The sequence below is a fragment of the Ranitomeya variabilis genome, chromosome 2, assembly GCF_051348905.1.
Source record: "Ranitomeya variabilis isolate aRanVar5 chromosome 2, aRanVar5.hap1, whole genome shotgun sequence".
Classification (NCBI taxonomy): Eukaryota; Metazoa; Chordata; class Amphibia; order Anura; family Dendrobatidae; genus Ranitomeya; species Ranitomeya variabilis.
The window spans coordinates 836,114,948-836,139,280 of record NC_135233.1 but is presented as its reverse complement, the minus strand read 5'-3'; the positions used below and the strand labels follow the sequence as shown (position 1 = coordinate 836,139,280).

Below are 24,333 nucleotides of genomic sequence, written 5' to 3'. Positions count from 1 at the left end.
ATGTTGCGTTTGGAGAGCCCCTGATGTGCCTAAACATTAAACCCCCCCACAAGTGACACCATTTTGGAAAGTAGACCCCCTAAGGAACTTATCTAGATGTGTTTTGAGAGCTTTGAACCCCCAAGTGTTTCACTACAGTTTATAACGCAGAGCCGTGAAAATAAAAATATTTTTTTTTTTCACAAAAATGATTTTTTAGCCCCCAAGTTTTGTATTTTCACAAGGGTATCAGGATAAATTGGACCCCAAAAGTTGTTGTCCAATTTGTCTGGAGTACGCTGATACCCCATTTGTGGGGGGGGACCACTGTTTGGGCGCATGACAGAGCTCGGAAGTGAAGGAGCGCCATTTGGAATGCAGACTTAAATGGATTGGTCTGCAGGCGTCACGTTGCATTTGCAGAGCCCCTGATGTACCCAAACAGTACAAACCCCCCACAAGTGACCCCATATTGGAAACTAGACCCCCCAAGGAACTTATCTAGATGTGTTGTGAGAACTTTGAACCCCCAAGTGTTTCACTACAGTTTATAACGCAGAGCCGTGAAAATATTATTTTTTTTTTTTTTCACAAAAATGAAATTTAGCCCCCAGTTTTGTATTTTCACAAGGGTATCAGGATAAATTGGACCCTAAAAGTTGTTGTCCAATTTGTCCTGAGTACGCTGATACCCCCTATGTGGGGGGGAACCACTGTTTGGGCGCATGACAGAGCTCGGAAGGGAAGGAGCGCCATTTGGAATGCAGACTTAAATGGATTGGTCTGCAGGCGTCACGTTGCATTTGCAGAGCCCCTGATGTACCCAAACAGTACAAACCCCCCACAAGTGACCCCATATTGGAAAGTAGACCTCCCAAGGAACTTATCTAGATGTGTTGTGAGAACTTTGAACCCCCAAGTGTTTCACTACAGTTTACAACGCAGAGCCGTGAAAATAAAACATATTTTTTTTCCCACAAAAATGATTTTTAGCCCCCCAAATTTTTATTTTCCCAAGGATAACAAGAGAACTTGGACCCCAGAAGTTGTTGTTCAATTTGTCCCTAGTACGCTGATACCCCATATGTTGGGGTAAACCCCTTTTTGGACGCACGGGAGAGCTCGGAAGGGAAGGAGCACTGTTTTACTTTTTCAACGCAGAATTGGCTGGAATTGAGATTGGACGCCATGTCGCGTTTGGAGAGCCCCTGATGTGCCTGAACAGTGGAAGCTCCCCAATTCTACCTGAAACCCTACCCCTAACCTCACCCCTAACCGTTTACTGAACATTTTCTGACAGTCATAAGTGCCACGTATATAAGTGCCACGTATTTAAGAGCCACGTATTTAAGTGCCACGTATTTCAGTGCCACGTATTTCAGTGCCACGATATTTCAGTGCCACGTATTTCAGTGCCACGTATTTCAGTGCCACGTATTTCAGGCACTGAAAAATACGTGGCACGTAAATACTTCAGTGCCACGATATTTCAGTGCCACGATATTTCAGTGCCACGAATTTCAGTGCCACGAATTTCAGTGCCACGTATTTCAGGCACTGAAAAATACGTGGCACGTAAATTCGTGGCACGTAAATACGTGGCACTGAAATACGTGGCACTGAAATACGTGGCACTGAAATACGTGGCACTGAAATACGTGGCACTGAAATAAGTGGCACTGAAATACGTGGCACTGAAATACGTGGCACTGAAATACGTGGCACTTAAATACGTGGCACTTATATACGTGGCCACTGAAATATCGTGGCACTTATATACGTATATACGTATATAAACGTATATTTCAGTGCCACGTATTTCAGTGCCACGTATTTCAGGTTAGGGGTAGGGTTAGGGGTAGGGTTAGGGTTTTTTGTTTTTTTCTTGTTTTCTTGTGTTTTTCTATAAAAACGCATGCGTTTTACCGCGTTTACATGCATTTTTTCACACATGCGGTTTTTTTAAAAAACGCATGCAGATAAAAATGCAAGTGTGAAACCAGACTAAAAGACGCTTTTTATAGCAAAAAAGTTTTTGCGTCTCCACATTTTGAGACCTATAATTTTTCCACATTTTGGTCCACAGAGTCATGTGAGGTCTTGTTTTTTGCGGGACGAGTTGACGTTTTTATTGGTAACATTTTCGGACACGTGACAGTTTTTGATCGCTTTTTATTCCGATTTTTGTGAGGCAGAAAGACCAAAAACCAGCTATTCATGAATTTCTTTTGGGGGAGGCGTTTATACCGTTCCGCGTTTGGTAAAATTGATAAAACAGTTTTATTCTTCGGGTCAGTACGATTACAGCGATACCTCATTTATATCATTTTTTTATGTTTTGACGCTTTTATACGATAAAAACTATTTTATAGAAAAAATAATTATTTTGGCATCGCTTTATTCTGAGGACTATAACTTTTTAATTTTTTTGCTGATGATGCTGTATGGCGGCTCGTTTTTTGCGGGACAAGATGACGTTTTCAGTGGTACCATGGTTATTTATATCCGTCTTTTTAATCTCGTGTTATTCCACTTTTTGTTTGGCGGTATGGTAATAAAGCGTTGTTTTTTGCCTCGTTTTTTTTTTTTTTTTTCTTACGGTGTTTACTGAAGGGGTTAACTAGTGGGCCAGTTTTATAGGTTGGGTCGTTACGGACGCGGCGATACTAAATATGTGTACTTTTATTGTTTTTGTTTGTTTTTTTTAGATAAAGAAATGTATTTATGGGAATAATATTTTTTTTTTTATTATTATTTATTTAGGAATTTTTTTTTTTTTTTTTTTACACATGTGGAAATTTTTTTTTTTACTTTTTTTAATTGTCCCAGGGGGGGACATCACAGATCGCAGATCTGATAGTGTGCACAGCACTCTATCAGATCCGCGATCATACTTTCATCGGAGCAGGCTGCAGCTTTCATCTGCAGCCTGCTCCGACCCGGAAGTGCTCCCTGCAGGACCCGGATACAGCCCCTCGGCCATTTTGGATCCGGGGCCTGCAGGGAGAAGACGGTCGGTACGAGGTGAGTACATCACCTTGTACCGATCGTCTCAGGGAAGCCCGCAGGGAGCCCCCTCCCTGCGCGATGCTTCCCTGTACCGACGGTACACCGCGATCATGTTTGATCGCGGTGTGCCGGGGGTTAATGTGCCGGGGGCGGTCCGTGACCGCTCCTGGCACATAGTGCTGGATGTCAGCTGCGATATGCAGCCGACACCCGGCCGCGATCGGCCGCGCTCCCCCCGTGAGCGCGGCCGATCGCGTATGACGTACTATCCCGTCACCGGGAATTAAGGCCCACCCCACCTCGACGGGATAGTACGTCATACGGGCTTAAGGGGTTAAAGCTCAAAAATTTGGACCTGTCCCCAAAAAACAGATCAGGGATAGGAATTCTAGGCTCTACAACAGGAGTCTGCACGATATAATCAGAAATACCCTGTACTCTAGCAGCAAGTTGATCCACACGAGAATCAAGTCCCTGAACATCCATGTCAGCGCCTAACTCCTGAGCCACCCAGAGGTAAAGAGGGAAAAAAAACACAACAGAGTACAGAAAGAAAAATGGCTCAGCACTTTCTTTCCCTTCTTTTGAGATGCAGTTAACTCATTGTTGGCCAGTTGTACTGTTATGATCTGGTGGCCTAAGAGCGGCATGAGATGTACTCTGGAGAATGTGTTAACTGTACTGACCGCAGACCCTGGACTTAACACCGCAACTAGAAGTAGCCGTGGGATGTACCTACCAATCCTAGACACCTCGTGAGTCGTCACAGCCGGAGGACTAATTAACCCTATAGATAGAAAAGGGAAAACTATTTTGCCTCAGAGAAAATTCCCAAAGGATAGGCAGCCCCCCACAAATATTGACTGTGAGAGGAGAGGAAAAAGCATACACAGGCTGAAAACAGAATTTAGCAAAGGAGGCCAATCTAGCTAGATAGAAAAGATAGGACAGAGAACTATGCGGTCAGTATTAAAATACTAAGAAATGTCCACCACAGATAATACAAAAACTCCACATCTAACTACAGACATGGAGGGTAAATCTGCATTACAGCATTACAGAATGCTGTAGGTAAGCCCCTGATGCCGGTGAGCTTACCTCACCAGCCATTTTGGGGGTGACAGGTTCCCTTTAAAATGTTTCAGCTGTTATAAATAATAAGTTATAAATAATAAAAGTAATAAAGCAGAACATTGCACTGTTAGTACAAATATTATTTTAATTTGTAGCATTGTTTTCTATTAAACTCTACAGATTCGCGCCCAGTCAAGCATATTTTTTTATTTTTCTAGCACTCACAGGTTTTTTAAATCTTCACTAATTTTAGTATTAAAGGGTGCTCCAAAGTCCAAATTCATTTTCCTCCTGAATCGCTATCTATTTAATGCCAGAATTCCTTATCCATCCCTCTCTACTTTAATTGCTTTTTTATTTTTTTTCCTACTTCCTTTTTGATGACGCTTCATTTGAGGATCCCTGTCTCTACTCGCCAGGTATTTTAACAAGAAAGAAACAGAGGGCACTGCCCTATCTTAACCACGGGATCACCCTAAGGCATGTCAGCAAGACATATGAACATGAGAGAAAGAAACATGACATACAAATAGGAATCGCCTTAAGAAATAAATGTTTATTGAAACTCACACAAGCCATGCAATTAAATAAATTTAAAGGGAACCTGTCACCAGTTTTGTGAAATAGCAGCTAAAAATATCACCTTATGCAACATCTGCTATGCATTCCCTAAATCCTTATATAACTCCCTGACTCACCTTCTATACTCTCAAAACCTTTTTTAATTTCTCCCGCGCTGTATGGTAATCATCTCAGTCCGGTCTGATGGACGTGGTTTGGGGCCTTTGGCTGGAGTCACACTTGGCGTAAGACAATACGCCACGTATTATACGTCCGTACTACGGCCGTAATACGGAGAAATGTTCCCAAAATAGTGATCCGTAGTCAGGGTGTGTCAGCGTATTTTGCGCATGGCATCCTCCGTATGTAATCCGTATGGCATCCGTACTGCGAGATTTTCGCGCAGGCTTGCAAAACCGACATCTAATGGATTTATGTGCTCAAATGTTAGGGAAAACATATATACAGTATATATATATGTCATTGAGACACATATATATATATTCTGTATTTAGATTTCATTCAGCGCGATATCTGTGAACAGCCGGTAATTCAATTGCCGGCTTTTCATTTCTCCTGCACAAACCCGACATGATATGAGACATGGTTTACATACAGTAAACCATCTCATATCCCATTTTTTTTGCATATTCCACACTACTAATGTTAGTAGTGTGTATGTGCAAAATTTCAGCGCTGTAGCTGCTAAAATAAAGGGTTAAATGGCGGAAAAAATTGGCGTGGGCTCCCGCGCAATTTTCTCCGCCAGAATGGTAAAGCCAGTGACTGAGGGCAGATATTAATAGCCAGGAGAGGGTCCATGGTTATTGGCCTCCCCGTGGCTAAAAACATCTGCCCCCAGCCACCCCAGAAAAGGCACATCTGGAAGATGCGCCTATTCTGGCACTTGGCCACTCTCTTCCCACTCCCTGTAGCGGTGGGATATGGGGTAATGAAGGGTTAATGCCACCTTGCTATTGTAAGGTGACATTAAGCCAGATTAATAATGGAGAGGCGTCAATTATGACACCTATCCATTTATTAATCCAATTGTTTGAAAGGGTTAAAAAACACACACACACATGATTTAAAAGTATTTTAATGAAATAAACACAGCGGTTGTTGTAATAATTTATTGCTCTCGCAATCCATTTCCAGGCCCTCGCTTGGCAAAATAATAAACGCACAAGATACATACCTTCTGATGTCCGATCACGTCCAACGAGGTAATCCATCTGAAGGGGTTAACTAATATTACAGGCACGAGCTGCGATAAACCACTCGCTCGTGCCTGTAATCCCCGGGTGCTGAAAGGAAAGCTAGATCTGTACTTACATTGAGTCGCGGTGAGGCGCCCTCTGGTGGATGTTCTCATGAACTGCAGCCTGGGAACTTTTTCCCACGCTCCAGGTCATATGAGGACATCCACCAGGGGGCGCATCACCGCGACTGAAGGAAATGTAGGTCAATGACCTACATTTCATTCATTTGCCGGGGAATTACAGGCACGAGCGAGTGCATTAGCAGGGCTCGTGCCTGTAAAATAATTAACCCCTTCAGATGGATTACATCGTGGGAAGTGATCTGACATCAGAAGGTATGTATCTTGTGCGTTTATTATTTTGCCAAGCGAGGGCCTGGAAATGGATTGCGAGAGCAATAAATTATTACAACAACCGCTGTGTTTATTTCATTAAAATACTTTTAAATCATGTGTGTGTGTGTTTTTTAACCCTTTCAAACAATTGGATTAATAAATGGATAGGTGTCATAATTGACGCCTCTCCATTATTAATCTGGCTTAATGTCACCTTACAATAGCAAGGTGGCATTAACCCTTCATTACCCCATATCCCACCGCTACAGGGAGTGGGAAGAGAGTGGCCAAGTGCCAGAATAGGCGCATCTTCCAGATGTGCCTTTTCTGGGGTGGCTGGGGGCAGATGTTTTTAGCCACGGGGAGGCCAATAACCATGGACCCTCTCCTGGCTATTAATATCTGCCCTCAGTCACTGGCTTTACCATTCTGGCGGAGAAAATTGCGCGGGAGCCCACGCCAATTTTTTCCGCCATTTAACCCTTTATTTCAGCAGCTACAGCGCTGAAATTTTGCACATACACACTACTAACATTAGTAGTGTGGAATATGCAAAAAAAAAGGGGATATGAGATGGTTTACTGTATGTAACCATGTCTCATATCATGTCGGGTTTGTGCAGGAGAAATGAAAAGCCGGCAATTGAATTACCGACTTTTCACTAACACCGCTGCGTATTTCTCGCAAGTCACACTGCTGGTCCGTGTGGAATCCGTATTTTTCTCGCCCCCATAGACTTTCATTGGCGATTTTTTTGCGCAATACGCTGACAAACGCAGCATGCTGCGATTTTGTACGGCCGTAGAAAGCCGTATAATACGGATCCGTAATATACGGCTAATAGGAGCAGCCCCATTGAGAATAATTGTGCCGTATGTTATGCGAGTTTTACGGACGTAGTTTCTGCGCTCTTACGTCCGTAAAACTCGCATGTGTGACGCCGGCCTTTGCATCCATCCCCCCGGCTTCTGCTCGCCGTTCTCCTGACATGGATAATGATCTACATCACCATGTGACATATCATGCCTGCTCAGAAATATTGCGTTTTGCACCTGCGCCGTATGCTTTGCCCAACTGTGGGCAAAGCCAAAAAACAGAAGCGCGCAAAGTAGTTCTGGTACATGTAACATAGTTTTTAAGGTTGAAGGAAGACTTTAAGTCCATCTAGTTCAAACCATAGCCTAAACTAACATGCCCTAACATGTTGATCCAGAGGAAGTAAAAAAAAAACCCCATGTGGCAAAGAGTAAGCTCCACATTGAGGAAAAAAAGACCGGAAGTGCTTGTGTTGGTGCATGACAGTTCTGTTTTTCAGCTTTGCCTGCAGTTGGGCAAAGCATACTGCGCAGGTGCAAAACGCAGTATTTTTGAGCAGGTGAGAGATGTCGCACGGCACAAGAGGCATCATCCATAAAGTACGATGGTGGGCAACAGCCAATGGGAGTGATGTAGAGGCCTGAAACCATGCTCATCGGATCGGACTACCATAGAAGATTACCATACAGCGTGGGAGGTTTTTCCGGGAGTATAGAAGGTGAGTCAAGGGGTTATATAAGGATTTAGAGAATGCATAGCAGACACTGAATAAGGTGATATTTTTAGCTGCTATATCACAAAACTGATGACAGGTTCCCTTTAAAGGGCACAAAAGGCACAAGATATAAGATTTGCGCTGTGTTGCCGGCTCGTTGCTGCTCATCTGAGCTGGCAAAAGAGTGCGCTGTCATTGTGCACATCGTGAAGGAACTAGCCCAGCCCATGAAACGAAGGCCACTGCTGATGCTTCATTTCAGGATGAGGGCTGGACTGCGGCTGTGACCTCATTCTCTGCCCCCTGATTATGCTTCACTTGAGTATCCCAGCATGCACTGGAATTCTCAAATGAAGCCTCATCAAAAAGGAAGTAGGAAAAAAAAGAAAACCAGTTAGATAGTGTAGATAGGGAGATGTTTATTAGAAAATAGTTTAGGTTATGGCATTAAATATATAGAGATATATAGAGATTTAGAATGAAAATCAATTTGTATGTCGGATCACCTTTTTAAGGTCGTTGCCCATACACACTCAATTCTTCTTTGAAATGGTACATCCAATGTGTATGCACTATCACACATCCTTTTTTATGACTTTTTCTTGGCATTGCATGTATACTATTAGTCTGCCTGAAGCTACACTACGTCACCATGCTACACATATAAGAACTGTTAATCTATTTCCACTAATTATAGCATAACAAAAAATGTCAGTGTTATTGAGGAACTGCATTCCTGCAGTGTTCTGAGGGCAAGGTCAATGTCATCATGTATGCTTCAGTAACCACTTATCCTGCCTCTTTATAAAGGCAGAGGGTCAAAATTACAGTCAGCTTTAATCCTAACAAAAATGAAATATGGGTGGAGGACATCATTAGAGCCCAGTAAATATATATTAGAAGAGGCTGCCTAAAATGGCATACAAGGTTTAGAACTTACTTTAGATATAACGCAGAGCCTTTCTTCTTCCCGTAGATACCTTCATCCAAGGAGATAAAGTCTGTGATGCAGCCTCAGACATATGCTGTATAATGAATGAAACACTGGCCACCGTTATCCGATCTCAGCCGGATGACATGTTTCTGGAGTGATGGTAATAAGGATAATAATTAATTCATACTGGGAAACGCAGCAGTGCATGCATACAGACCATTTGTTCTGGGTCTGTTAGAGCTGTTAGGCTCAGCTCATCCTGCAGCTGACAGACTGCAATCTCATCCTTTCTAGGCTTCTAGTGCTGAAGATCTGCAGAGGCCTGTACTGAGCATCTGCAGACGAAGTGCTCAAGAAGAGGTTAAATACACCTAATACCCACTTCCCCTTAACAATCTACAAAGGCAAAAACAGACACATTGATCGCAAAGATTAAAACATAAGGATGATTAAATATGTGTCATTTAAGCAGCTGTAGAGGAAAGGGTTTTGAATCAGAAAGTAAAAATAATTTAAATCTATTGCAAGGGGGCATCCCTCATCAGAAGAAATATTGTACCTAAAATGAGCAGGTGAAATCCTAAGGTAGGATGTGCAATGTTTTATCAGTCACTTGTTATATTCACCTTTCATAGACAGCTATACAATTTTAACTTCCTTTCTCCCCCAGGCTTATTGCCAGTGTCTCCTGTTTGTGGGCTCAAATTTAGTCAACTTGCCTCCTTACACTCTTCCCTTTTCCATCTTTCTGTTTTCCCTAAAACAGCCACAGTTAATCATCTTTCTCACTGCTTTACATTTTAATATATATATATATATACATATATATATATATATATATATATATATATATATATATATATATATATATATACACACACATGCAGTGGTACATGATGGATAGATAGATAGATAGAAAAAACCTGACCAGCACCTCGTAAATGTGAACCGGTGGAAGCTGCGATAGCTGCATTATATAGAAAAAGAAAACACAGCCAAGATATATGCAAACACAGCAAAAATTTAATCTAAACTGTGTTATTACTCAGTAAGATGAACTTACAAAAATGAAGGTTCTTAGCACATTAATTGACCAATTCATGTGTGCCCATCAACCACGGCAAGGTGACCCCCCTCTGACGTGTTCATACCTCTCTTGAGCTATTAGCCTACAGTTAAATGGACAAAAAATGTCTCTCCCAGGCCATGAGCCTACAATCCAAATGGGTACGTAGAACTGATGAACAACACCTGCTGGTGAATGGGAGGAGTGCAGAGTCAGGCTGGAGGCAGTCACACCTCCTATCGTAAAATATAGAGAAGAAACCTGACCAGCACCTCCTAAGTGTGAACAGGTGCAAGTTGCAATAGCTGCATTATATAGAAAAAGAAAACACAGCAGCACTCTATAAAAGCCGAGATATATGCAAACACTGAAAACTGAAACACTGTGTAATTATGGAAGTCCCAGGAACAATAGACATGTTAGTTATATGCAAATAATGAAAAAATGAAAATAAAATTTCCAAACATCTTGATTTATTCAGTATTTAATATGAGCACAATACAGGCATTTACGTGTTTTGGCATGCTATCAATGAAGTTATCAATGGTTGTCTGAGGAATGTTCTGCCACACTGAATACACTTGGGCACAGAAATCATCAAGATCTGCTGCTGGCAACTCTCTTTGCAATTGATGTGTGCAATGGGAGACAAGTCTGGAGAAGCTGCAGGCCATGGTAGCATGTTTGGGTTGCTCACAGTCAGACTAGCAACATGTGGTTTGGCATTCATGTTTAAAAATGGCTTTTGAGACATTTTGGAGAAATTCAGTTGCTCTCCAGGCAGAAGTCCCAAAACCTGGAACAGGCTATCCATTTATGGTGCTCTCATTGTGGGTTGCAGATATACAGTCAGTTGACCCTTCCTTATGATTGCCAGTCACAGTGGCTATACAGGAAGTATGGGTTGTACCTGAATGTTGAGGGTTCAGCTGAGCTGGGTGAAAGAAAGGTTAGACGGATGGAGGAGCTTTTAAACTCATTTCTGTGTGGTGAAGGAGGGCTGAACCTTGCAAGGAAAGTAGGGGGGTAACTAGAAATAAATGTGGTTATATGAAAATTAAATGTGCTAATAATATCAAATGTCTAATGGCAATTGTAAGAAGCCTTACAAACCAAACCTATGAAATGGAGTCTCTAATGTCAGCCACAGATTATGATGACGTGGACATTGCAGAATCCTGGCTGGACCAGAGCCATTACTGGATGACAAATGTGGAGGTGTACACTGTGTTCAGAAACGGCAAAAAAGATACCAAAGGAAAAACGTGTTAGTATTAGGCTGCCGTCACACTAGCAGTATTTGGTCAGTATTTTACATCAGTATTTGTAAGCCAAAACCAGGAGTGGGTGATAAATGCAGAAGTGGTGCATATGTTTCTATTATACTTTTCCTCTAATTGTTCCACTCCTGGTTCTGGCTGACAGATACTGAGGTAAAATACTGACCAAATACTGCTAGTGTGACGGCAGCCTTATTGTGAAATCCAATTTAAAGGGGTGGCCCGAAACTATAATTTCTATTATTGATAAATGTCTGTCTATATACTGTGTGAGGTAGTGACTCGGGTCACTGGTAGGGGTCGCTGTGTCTTCTCCCCAGGTTGTGCATGGAGATGGATGAAGTCCATAGGTGTGCATGGGAGTCATGGATTTCTGGTTTGGGTTTTCCATGTGGCTGAAGGCTACAGGTTTGTGTGTTAAAAACCTTGCAGTAAGGGGTATGGGTGTGTCAGGTGTGAGGTGCAATGTCAGTGTCAATCTGGTGTGTGCTGGTGTGAGAGCAGAGGCCTGCAGAGCGCTGGCTGAGTGCATGGAGGCACAGGCCAGGGGAGCCAGCACCCAGGGCAGCTGAATAGCCTAGCACCCGCAGCGTATACAGCAGTGCAAGTCGTCCATGGTAACTGGTCTCGGATGTGGACAGTCCTGTACCCAGAGGTGGATGTTCTGTGCCCGAAAGAGTCGGATGTGGACAGTCCTGTGCCCAGAGGTGGATGTCCTGTGACCGAAAGAGGACTGGCATGGGTAATGATTGCAAACGGGTGGATATGGTGCCCGGCTGCTATCCGGAGGATATCCTGGGCTGTGTACAGCTGTGTGAGTAGACAGACTGTGATACAGCAATGCAGGACACCCATGGAAACTAGTCAGAGGAGGACTGGCATGTGTAATGTCTGCAACATGTAAAGCTGTGTGTTTGGAGACTTTAATATGGCGTGTGCGGTTGCCCAGGGAAACTGGACAAAGGGAAGTCCGGCCTGTTTAGGGACTGCAATCTAAAGCCGTATGATGTGTAGTGCTATGAAGCAGGCACTGAGACAAGATGCAACTATGTGTATTGAACTTTGATGTCATGTACTATAAAATGCAATGCATCTTTATGTGTGAAGTGTTTGAACTTTGGGGGTCACTGCCTCTTCACTGCCTACGATGCTACCGCAGCATTACAACTGTGATAGTCTCAACTCTTTTCTATTATACTCTAACTAAAAATTATCGTTCCCTCACTACACTGTTTTATTTTTTTACCTACTTTCTCTCTGATGACATTTCGTTTGAGAACCCCAAGAGCATGCTGGGAAAATCAAATGTGTCATCATCAGGGAGCAAAGGCTGCAGTTACTGCCGCAACCTCTGTCTTCACCCTGAAATGAATCATCATCAGTGTCGTCTGTTTCAGGGGCCATGGGCTGGGCTACTGAGCATGCGTCAGTTGTCAATTTTGACGTATTTCAGTAGGATCTTGTTACTGAGCAATATTCTTTTTAATGACAGTGCGCTAACTTGTCGGCTTTGATGAGAAGTGACGAGCTGGCAATAGAGTGCACTGTAATGAGAAGACCCAGAGAGCAGAAACCAGCCCTGCCCCCAACAAGTGAACTTGGAAAATCAGAAATCACTATGATAAACCAGACCCTATGGCAGAATGGGGAACCTGCAACCATTTGTCCCAAATTTTGTGAAAATTTTAAAGGTGAGGCTGGTGAAAGTACAGCCATTTCTTATGCATGAATGAGCACAATCCATTCACTTATGGTTGGGGACTGTGCCGCCAACCACTTCCTCACCACCACCTTCTTTCCATAATATTAATAATTCTCTACCCTCTCCTAGTGTATCATCACCCATCCCCTGCAGACTGTGAGCCCCCGCGGGCAGGGTTCTCCCTCCTTATGTACCCGTGTGCCTTGTTTTTTGCTCATGTCTAATGTATTTGTCTATATTTGCCCCGTATTTCACATGTAAAGCGCCATGGAATAAATGGCGCTATAAAAATGTATAATAATAATGTAGAGATTCTGTAATAGAAGATATGCATGTATCTTGACTCACATCTTTCCAAATCAATATGTAAAAAAACAACTGGGATATAAATTGGTGTGATCTGGGATATAAATTGGTGTGCATGCAGCGTGTAAGTGCATGTTCACACTAGCCACTGAACAGAAAAAAACAAAGATGGAAGCATAATGATTAAATACCCTGCAATAAATAAATAGCATAGTGCATGAGAATAATATACGGTATTTAATCTTTATGTTTCTGTCTCTGTTTTTTTCTGTCTCTGTCTCTGTTTTTCAGTCTCCTGATTCTGGAGGAGCTGCTCTCTCCTTCTGTCTGGCAGAGACTGATCATAACCCCCAGTCTCTGCCAGATCCTCACCCTCCTTCTCCAGCCTCCCGCTGCAACACACAGTGCAAGGCAGCAGGGGAATGACTCAGCTGGTTGGAGAAATCAGGAAGTAAAAGGCTTCTACATACTAGTTAGCAACAGTTCACTCAGCAAACTTATCGTGTCCAAGGTCTCCTCAGCCGCAGATGTCCCGCTGAGGGTTGTAGTCCTTGGTGACAGCTGACAAAATGTCCTCAGATGGGGATCCTCAGCTCCCGGTCCAGCTTCTGGCGGTAACGGGCGGTCTCTGGTCTCACTTATTTGCATACCTCCCAACTTTTGAAAATGGGAAAGAGGGACAAAGTTTGCGGCGCACAAAGCGCGCCGTGGCAAATTTTAGGCCACGCCTCTGACCACACCCATTCATAACTTGCCACACCCATATCCATGTCCCAACCACACCCATTTAGCACTGCTGATCACACTGTTTCATAAAAAATAATTATGAACAAAAAAATATGGCCACACATTGCTCCATACTGTATAATGGCCACACATGATGCTCCATACTGTATAATGACTGCACATGATGCTCCATACTGTATAATGGCCCCACATGATGCTCCATCTACTATATAATTGTCTAAGGGTCACTTCCGTCTGTCCTTCTGTCTGTAACGGTTATTCGTTCGCTGATTGGTCTCACCAGCTGCCTGTCGTGGCTGCCGCGACCAATCAGCGACGCGCACAGTCCGGAAGAAAATGGCCGCTCCTTACTCCCCGCACTCACTGCCCGGCGCCCGCATACACCCCTCCGCTCACCGCTCACACAGGGTTAATGCCGGCGGTAACGGACCGCGTTATGCCGCGGGTAACGCACTCCGTTACCGCTGCTATTAACCCTGTGTCACCAAGTTTTTTACTATTGATGCAGCCTATGCAGCGCCAATAGTAAAAACATCTAATGTTAAAAATAATAAAAATTAATTAAAAAAATGATTATATACTCACCTACGCCGCCTTTCCCGCTCCTCGCGATGCAACCGCCACGTTCCGTTGGCACGGATGGTCTGGCAGAAGGACCTGCCGTGACGTCACAGTCATATGACCGCGACGTCATCACAGGCCCTGCGCGCCTGCGCGAGCAGGCTGGGACCGGAAGCTGCCGCCTGTACTTCGCACAGGCGACAGAACTACAAGTATGTTGAGTATGTTAGAACTACAAGGGGCCCTCAGATCGGAAGGTGAGTATGTTTATTTTTTATTTTTTAACCTGTGACATACGTGGCTAGGCAATAAACTATGTGGCTGGGCAATATACTGCGTGGCTCGGCAATATACTACGTCACTGGGCAATATACTACGTGGCTGGGCAATATACTACATGGCTGGGCAATATACTACGTCGCTGGGCAATATACTACGTCACTGGGCAATATACTACGTGTCTGACCAATATACTACGTGGGCTATGCAATATAATACGTGGACATGCATATTCTAGAATACCCGATGCGTTAGAATCGGGCCACCATCTAGTACTGCATAATGGCCCCACATGATGCTCCATACTGTATAATGGCCCCACATGATGATCCATACTGTACAATGGCCCCACATGATGCTCCATACTGTATATTGGCTGCACATGATGCTCCATACTGTATAATGGCCACACATGATGCTCCATACTGTATAATGACCACACATGATGCTCCATACTGTATATTGGCCGCACATGATACTTCGTACCGTATAATGGCCATACATAGCTACTCCTACACACGTGGCTGCACTCCGTACACATGCACTCCGCTCCATACACCTCGTACACATGGGGCTCTGCTCTGTACACCTCGTACACATTTAGCTTCCCTCCATACACATCATACACACACAACTCCGCTCCCTACACCTCATACACACACGGCTCCACTACGTACACCTCATACACACACGGCTCCACTACGTACACCTCGTACACACACGCGCTCCGCTCCGTACACCTCGTACACACACGCGCTCCGCTCCGTACACCTCGTACACACACGCGCTCCGCTCCGTACACCTCGTACACACACGCGCTCCGCTCCGTACACCTCGTACACACACGCACTCCGCTCCGTACACCTCGTACACACACGCGCTCCGCTCCGTACACCTCGTACACATTCAGCTCCGCTCCATACAACTCCTACACACGCGCTCTGCTCCGTACACCTCGTACACACACGCTCCGTACACCTCGTACACACACGCTCCGCTCCGTACACCTCGTACACACACGCGCTCTGCTCCGTACACCTCGTACACACACGGCTCCGCTCCATACACCTCGTACACACACGCGCTCCGCTCCGTACACCTCGTACACACACGCGCTCCGCTCCGTACACCTCGTACACACACGCGCTCCGCTCCATACACCTTGTACACACACGCGCTCCGCTCCATACACCTCGTACACACACGCGCTCCGCTCCATGCACCTCGTACACACACGCGCTCCGCTCCATACACCTCGTACACACACGGCTCCGCTACATCCACACTGTACACCTCCTGACCCCACACATGGCAGCTTACCTCATCCAGCAGGCACCATGGCAAGTTGGCAACCAGCACAGAGCCGAGTCCTGCAATCCACGATAGTGATGTGTCGTTCACAAACGAGCCGACACAAAGAGCCGGCTCCCTGCTGTGAACGATGGGAGCCGGCACATCGGCCCCCGAAGCCCGGGATTTTACACCCAGTGAGAGCCACTAAAATCCCTGAATGGCTCTCACTGGGCGTAAAATCCCGGGCTTCGGGGGGCGTAACTCCGCCCACCTGAGCAAAACCCAACCCACTCTTCAATTTAATTGGCTCTCTAAGAAGTGGGCGGAGTTTCTGCGGTAGGTGGGCGGAGTTTCGGACGCATGAACAGGTACTCAATAGGGATCTAATACGATCCAAAAAGAGCCGGTTCATGAGCCGAAAGAGCCGGCTCTTTTTGGTGAGCGGAGCCATGAGAGCCGGATCACCAAAAAGAGCCGGACTGCCCATCACTAATCCACGAGGTCCCGATCATGTGACCCCTGACTCCTCCCCCCTGTGACCTCATCACAGGTCCTGTGGCCACGAAGCAGCCAATATGAGGTGTGCTGTGCTCAGGCAGCTCTGTGGGTGCAGGGAAGAGGCTGACCGCAGTGACCGCCTGATATTGCTGCACACCTCCCAACCACTGCGGGACAACTAATGTCCCGCCTGGGATCGCGGGGCTGACTGTCAAAATCAGGACAGTCCCGCTGTATCCGGGACGGTTGGGAGGTATGCATTTGGCCCTTAGTCCATGAACTCGTGCAGCCAAATTCACAGGGGGACCGCAATGTCGGGTCCCGTACACAGCCCACGTTTCTATGCACGCACGCGGCCCTAAACTTAATTGAGACTATGGGCATGTCTCTGCTCACAGTTCTCATGCCGTGTCCGAGGGAGGTCAACTGCAGCCCGTTGCGACTCTGCTCCCCGGAGACCGGAGCACGCTGTGCACGCACCCCGTCTGCCTCAGTCTCTGCCGGCGGGAAAACTGTCACTTAACACGCTTTTTGCTCGGTTTTCGGCTTAAACACGCCCCCTCCTCCCGGGTAATGTGAACAGTCTGGCGCTCTATTCCTTCCCCCGGGCAACATGGGATGCAGCCTCAACAGTTCTGGACCCGGCTCAGTACAGATACCTGAAGCCTGGTCTTCCTCCTTACAAGTATAATGTGCTGTGTGCATCCATCTCTTCCTCATCCATCCATTCATACCTCCCTCATCCATACATCCATCCCTCATCTATCCCTACCTCATCTATCCATCTCCTTCTCAGCTATCCATACCTCCATTCATCCCTCCCTCATCAATACATACATCCGTCCCTCTTTCATCCATCCCTCCCTCATCCATCCATCCTTCTCTCCCTCATCTATCCCTCCCTCATCCATCCATCCCTTCCTCCCTCATCCATCCATCCATCCATCCATCCCTCTCTCATCCACCCATCCATCCCTCATACCTCCCTCATCCATCCAACTCGCCTTCATCCATCCATCCATCCACCCATCCCTCCCTCACCCGTCCCTCCATCCCTCCCTTCCTCCATCCATAAATTCATCCATCCTTTGACACACACATCCATAAACACATCACTATAGACTGAAGTTCTGCAGCAGCTGAGGTGTATTATGTGGTATATATGTAGATATATATATGCGCACACACACAACTCATTATAAACTCTTCACCTCACAGTACTCGTATGTCAGGGGTAATGTGGGGACATGTGATGCTCTATCACCATGGTGGATGTAATGTGGGAACATGTGAAGCTCTATCACCACTGTGGAAGTGATGTGGGGACATGTGAAGCTCTATCACCACTGTGGATGTGATATGGGGGACGTGAAGCTCTATCACCACTGTGGATGTGATGTGGAGACATGAGAAACTCTATCACCACTGTGGATGTGATGTGGGGACATGTGAAGCTCTATCACCACTGTGGATGGGAGGTGGGGACATGTGAAGCTCTATCACCACTGTGGAAGTGATGTGGGGACATGTGAAGCTCTATCACCACTGTGGATGTGATATGGGGGACGTGAAGCTCTATCACCACTGTGGATGTGATGTGGAGACATGTGAAGCTCTATCACCACTGTGGAAGTGATGTGGGGACATGTGAAGCTCTATCACCACTGTGGATGTGATATGGGGGACGTGAAGCTCTATCACCACTGTGGATGTGATGTGGAGACATGGGAAACTCTATCACCACTGTGGATGTGATGTGGGGACATGTGAAGCTCTATCACCACTGTGGATGTGATGTGGAGACATGTGAAGCTCTATCACCACTGTGGAAGTGATGTGGGGACATGTGAAGCTCTATCACCACTGTGGATGTGATATGGGGGACGTGAAGCTCTATCACCACTGTGGATGTGATGTGGAGACATGTGAAGCTCTATCATCACGGTGGATGTAATGTGGGAACATGTGAAGCTCTATCACCACTGTGGATGTGATGTGAGGACATATGAAGCTCTATCATCACTGTGGTTGTGATATGGGGGCCATGAAGCTCTATCACCACTGTGGATATGATGTGAGGACATGTGAAGATCTATGATCACTGTGGATGTGATATGGGGGACGTGAAGCTCTATTACCACTGTGGATGTGATGTGGGGACATGTGAAGCTCTTTCACCACTGTGTATGTGATGTGGGGACATGTGAAGCTCTATCACCACTGTGGATGTGATGTGGAGACATGTCATGCGCTATCACCAGTGTGGATGTGATGTGGGGACATGTGATGCGCTATCGCCACTGTGGATGTGATGTGGAGACATGGGAAACTCTATCACCACTGTGGATGTGATGTGGGGACATGTGAAGCTCTATCACTACTGTGGATGTGATATGGACATGTGAAGCTCTATCACCACTGTGGATGTGATGTGGGGACATGTGAAGCTCTATCGCCACTGTGGATGTGATGTGGGGACATGTGAAGCTCTATCGCCACTGTGGATGTGATGTGTGGACATGTGACGCTCTATTACCACTGTGCATGTGATGTGTGGACATGTGACGCTCTATCACCACTGTGGATGTGCTGTGAAGTGCAGTGATTGTGCTGCTTTCCACAAAGATAAGACACTGCTCTGTTTTTTCCAATACTGTAGTGGTGACAGAGGTCTCCTGGGGCAGATTACTGACAGCCAATGAATCTGCAGAAGGGTGTAGTTAGATGGAAAATGAGTATGTGGAAAGCTGTAAGGAAATGTTTGGCCCCACTATGGGTGCACCAGGCATTTTTCATTTGTCTTCACCAATGAACTTCCAGTGTCAGGTATCATTTAGCAAGGCTTCAAGCAAAATTCACTATTCAGTATATCTAACTTCGCACAAGAAGAATACATGCATCTGAGCAAATTAAATATTGATAGAGTCATTCTACCAGATGGTATTCATCCATGGTTAATGATGGACTTGAGTTCAGTAATTGACAGACCATTGTATCTCATCTTCCTTGACTCTCTTGAAATAGGGTCCATAAGATTGGAGAACAGCCAATGTGGTTCAATCTTCAAGAAGGGAAAGAAGGTGGATCCAAGCAACTGCAGTCTGATAAGTTTAACGTCAGTAATGTACAACATTTTTAAGGCATTACCCGTAAAAGTATATAGCATGGAAACAAGTTGTTTCAAGCATATGATGCTCGTTAAAAGTCACCTGTGGCAAGTAACTGGTGTGGGCAATATGAAAATCACACATGAAACCAGATAAAAAGAGAAGTTAACTCAATAATTGCATTGTGTATCTGTGTGTCCACACTAAGCATGGAGAACAGAAAAAGTAGAAGAAAACTGCCTGAGGACTTGTGAACCAATATTGTTGAAAAATATCAACAATATCAAGGTTAGAAGTCCATCTCCAGAGATCTTAGTGTTTATTTGCCGTGGGGTGCAACATAATCAAGAAGTTTACAACCCATGGCACTGTAGCTATTCTCCCTGGATGTGAAAGGCAGACAAAATTTGATGAACGGTTGGAATGCAGGATAGTCCAAATTGTGGATTAGCTGCCCCCATCAAGTTCCAAAGAAATTCAAGCTGTCTTGCAGGCTCAGGGTGCATCAGTTTCAGTGCAAACTATGTGGACAACATTTGAATATTAAACACTATGGCGCTAAAAAAGCTAGACTGCAGTTTGCCAAAATGTACGTGATTAAGTCAAAATCCTTCTGGGAGAGCATCTTGATGACAAATGAGACCAAGATAGAGCTTTTTGGCAAATCACATCATTCTACTGTTTACTGAAAACAGAATGAGGCCTACAAAAAAAGAACACAGTACCTACAGTCAAATATGGTGGAGGGTCAAAGAAGTATGGGGGTTGTTTTGCTGCCCCTGGTACTGGGTGCCTTGACTGTGTGTAAGGGATTAAATATTCAAATTGCCTCTTCTGAGAAAAAGAGGACTTAAACTCTATAGCGCCACCTGTAAGGGATTATGAATTCTAAAGATTACCAAAGGATTTTGGGTCATAGTGTAGTGCCCAGGATCAGAAAGCTGGGTTTGTGTCATAGGTCATGGGTCTTTCAGCAGGACAATACCCCAAACATACTTCAAGAAGAACCCAGAAATGGATGGAAACAAAGGTCTGTAATGAGTTCTAAAGTGGCCAGCTATAAGTACAGATCTAAATCCCATCGAACATCTTGAACATTGAACAATCTTAAAATATGAGAGACCTGGAGCAGTTTGCTAAAGAGGAGAGGTCCAAAATTCCAGTTGAGAGGTGTAAGAAGTTTGTTGATGGGTATAGGAAGTGATTGATTGCAGTTATTTATTGCAAAGGGTGTGCACCAAATATTAAGTTGAGGGTGCCAACAATTTTGTCAGGCCCGTTTTTGGAGTTTTGTTTGAAATTATGTCTAATTTGCCTTTTGTGTCTGTATTTTGGTGTTGTACCAATAAGCACAAAATGTGTATCTATATATATAATTGTCTAAGGGTTTTTCTGTCTGTCCCGTTTATTCATTCGCTGATTGGTCGAGGCCGCCTGGGCCTCGACCAATCAGCGACGGGCACAGTATTGACGTAGAAATCCTGCCTCTCTGATTGGTCGAGGCTGCCAGGCCTCGACCAATCAGTGACGGGCACAGCATGGCGACGATGATGTCATAATGGAAATCCCGCGTCTCTGATTGGTCGAGGCTGCCAGGCCTCGACCAATCATCGATGGGCACAGTATCGACGTAGATGTCATAATGGTTGCCATGGCGACGATGATGTCAAAAAGGTTGCCTCGACCAATCAGCAACGGGCACAGTCGGAATCATCATTGTCCATATACTATGGGGACATGCATATTCTAGAATACCCGATGCGTTAGAATCGGGCCACAATCTAGTCTATAATAATTTTATAAGAGAAATACTTCATTTTCTGGAACAACTTCAAGGGTGCTAACACATTTGTCCATGACTGTATGTCCTTCCCATAGTTCATATCAGCTGCTTTACTTATTAGAAAAAAACATGAATTTATATTTAATAACACATAGGATTGCAGATATCAAGGTTTTATTTTATTCAGCTTCCTGACAAATTCCCTTTAAACTCTCAGTTTTCAGTTGTCTTTTTATACGAATATAGAGGAACACTCATCAATCTTTTCATTTAATTTTTTCCAATTTCTCTAAATATTTTAAAAACTTTTTGAACTATGACTATTGAAACTCTTGACTTTTCTATATATTTTCCTTTGACTTTTATTCCTGCTTGTACTAGTACGGTATACTGTATATACAGCATTAGTTATGGCTGACCCTTTGTTTTATGTCTGGGCTGGATACAACTGATCAGATGTGTGGCATCCTTTGTCTGATCCAGCTCTAGGACCCATCTGGCAGAGCAATTGATGTACGAGTAATTAGATGCAAAGGGACTCAGATACACTCTGTATTAGACATAAAGGAGGGCCTCATACACATTCTGTTTAAATTGTCACGTAGTGGTCTCCTAGATTCATAAAGGTTTGTGATGAAGCAATGTGGCCAGCCAATCACAGTAGTCGCAGTACAGAACATTATCGCCACTACGAACATGGCTATGGCATTACAGTGACTGGCAGGCAATCGCCGCATGATTATTGGCTGTGTAATAGGCGCCAAACATCTGGGGCGGGGATTTGAGCTTTAAGGCCAGGATCACACATGCGAGAAACACATCCGTGTCTCGCATGTGAAACCCAAGCTCTGGCGCCGTCACTGTGGAGCGAAGCGTACGGCCGCATAGGAACACATGGAGCTGCAAGCTCCGCTCCCAAGTGCCGGCACCAGAGCTTGGGTTTCACATGCGAGACACGGACGTGTTTCTCGCATGTGTGATCCCGGCCTAAATCTGAGCTCCAGCCAATGCTTGTTGAGTGCCAAGCACATCCGAGCACCAAGATACTCAAATTATATCCGACTATCACCAAGCACGTTAGCTCATCCCAAATCATTGTTTATATGGAAATTAGTTTTTTGTCCTGCTCATATTTTAGTAAACATGGTTCCAATGTCCATTGTACTAGAAAAACTTAAAGTAGTTGTTCACAACCTGGACAGCTCCTTTTTAAAGGAATTAGTCTCCCTGTAAAATAAAACTGAGATTCCCACCTTCTGCATCGGTGCTGTTCCAATGATGTCGGCGCCTGATCTGCCGAAGTTCCCATAGCTTTATGTCACATGAGCCCTACAGCCAATCAGCGGCCATTATTTGCTGCTGTGCAGGCACTTATTGACTGCAGGGTTTGTGTCACACAAACATGGCTGGAATGGTATCGTCATGGGACATGAGCATCTGCTATTTTCATTTTACAAGGTGGACTACTTAATTTAATAAGGTGTTCTCCAGATAGTGGATAACCCCTCTAATTAGTCATTGTAGACAATATAATTTATGTATAAATTAGTAAATGGAGGGTATATATATCGTTGTTATTACATCTGATGAAACTGTCCTGAAAAAATAACATCAGGATCGTATTAACAACATTAAGTAAAAGAATCACCTCCCTGTCACTTGCAGATTGACTAAACATTATCCTCCATTTCATTTTTAATCTTATAATTGTGGAGGTGAACAGTGCCAGGGAAGTACGAGGTTCAGCACACTGAGCTGTACTGTGGAATTAAAAAATGTACCCATAATAGACAGCATGTAACAGCAGACAACATACGAACACTACTCCTTACCATCACATCCCATCAAATCATTATCATATTTTACCGCACAGGGACTATATACTACCATACTAAAATTGAGAAGCACAATATAATGACCACTATTACCCACATAGAGAGTCTAAATAATATCATAATGCAGCCTACATAGAGGTCACATGCCAGTTCCACACATACTCAGCTGCCTCAGTACCATATATGAGTATCATGAGTTGTCCTGTTTGGCATATTGCATGTACCTCCATCACCCACCTCTCACACTTCCACAGACTGTGGCACCATTCAACCTTCAAATCCTGAAGTAGTAAGAAACAAAGGAAAAACTTGGAAATGTTTCACTTGTTCGCCCTCCTAGAATCTAGACGCCTTTTTGAGACTTGAAAGAATTAAAGTTTGAGACCATTCTACCATAGCTTCTGTACGTGACAACAAGGTACAAAAGGCAGGGTTGTAGCAGCGTCAACCAGGTGGCTGTGCCTAATTCAGCCAAAAGGCCCTCTGTGAGATAAGAAGAAACCCTTATTATTAATGTACATGGTATGTGCTTGAGGAGCCCTGTTTCACATTGCAACTAGAATTCATGTCAATTTGCAGAATCTGGTACATTGGCCATGACAGTAATCTGTGGCCACTGAATGTGAAACCTGGGAATGGCCTCTTCTCACCTGATGGCATCCCCACCTCTTCTTTTGATTAGTACATGTGACATTATGTCAAGCTGGCTAATTAAAAAGAGGAGCTACAATTGTCAGGAGCAAAAACCAAAAGCAATGAACTTGAATACATAATTAAATAAATAACAATAGTGCGTGAGCATAAGATAGGGTGCTTGGTTAACATAATGTTGATTAAAAAAAAGTAAAAGCCATCTCACCACGTCACGGTGACCCTATTCGGGACAGTACTAACCGCTAGTATTAAAACCTTAATATGTGTCTAATGATGTAAAAGGATGGCCTCCATTTTATGTGAGCTGAGCATTATGTTTATAAAGCTCCTCACTGCAGGGTGTCCATTAGTTGGGATCTTGGTTATTCTCAGCACTTATCAATATTTACGTCATTAGACACATAGTAAGGTTTTAATATTAGAAGTTAGGACCATCCCAAACAGGGTCACCGTGACGTTGTGGGATGGATTTTACATTTTTTTAAACAAAATTATTTTAACCAATTACCCTTATTATTTTCATGCACTATTTCTATT

At 44.4% G+C, this 24,333-nt stretch overlaps 1 protein-coding gene across 2 annotated transcripts in view; it reads right to left on the bottom strand.

Annotated features, from left to right (window-relative positions):
* Nucleotides 1–9,028, bottom strand: part of TDRP (testis development related protein) — a 268,472-nt gene extending 259,444 nt beyond the window's left edge. The window contains exon 1 of one of the 2 annotated variants that reach the window (XM_077290088.1): nt 8,692–9,028. The gene's annotated coding sequence lies outside the window, so the exon portion shown is untranslated. The remainder of the gene's footprint in view (nt 1–8,691) is intronic. The other variant, XM_077290084.1, reaches the window with a different exon arrangement.
* Between the last annotated feature and the right edge of the window lie 15,305 nt (nt 9,029–24,333).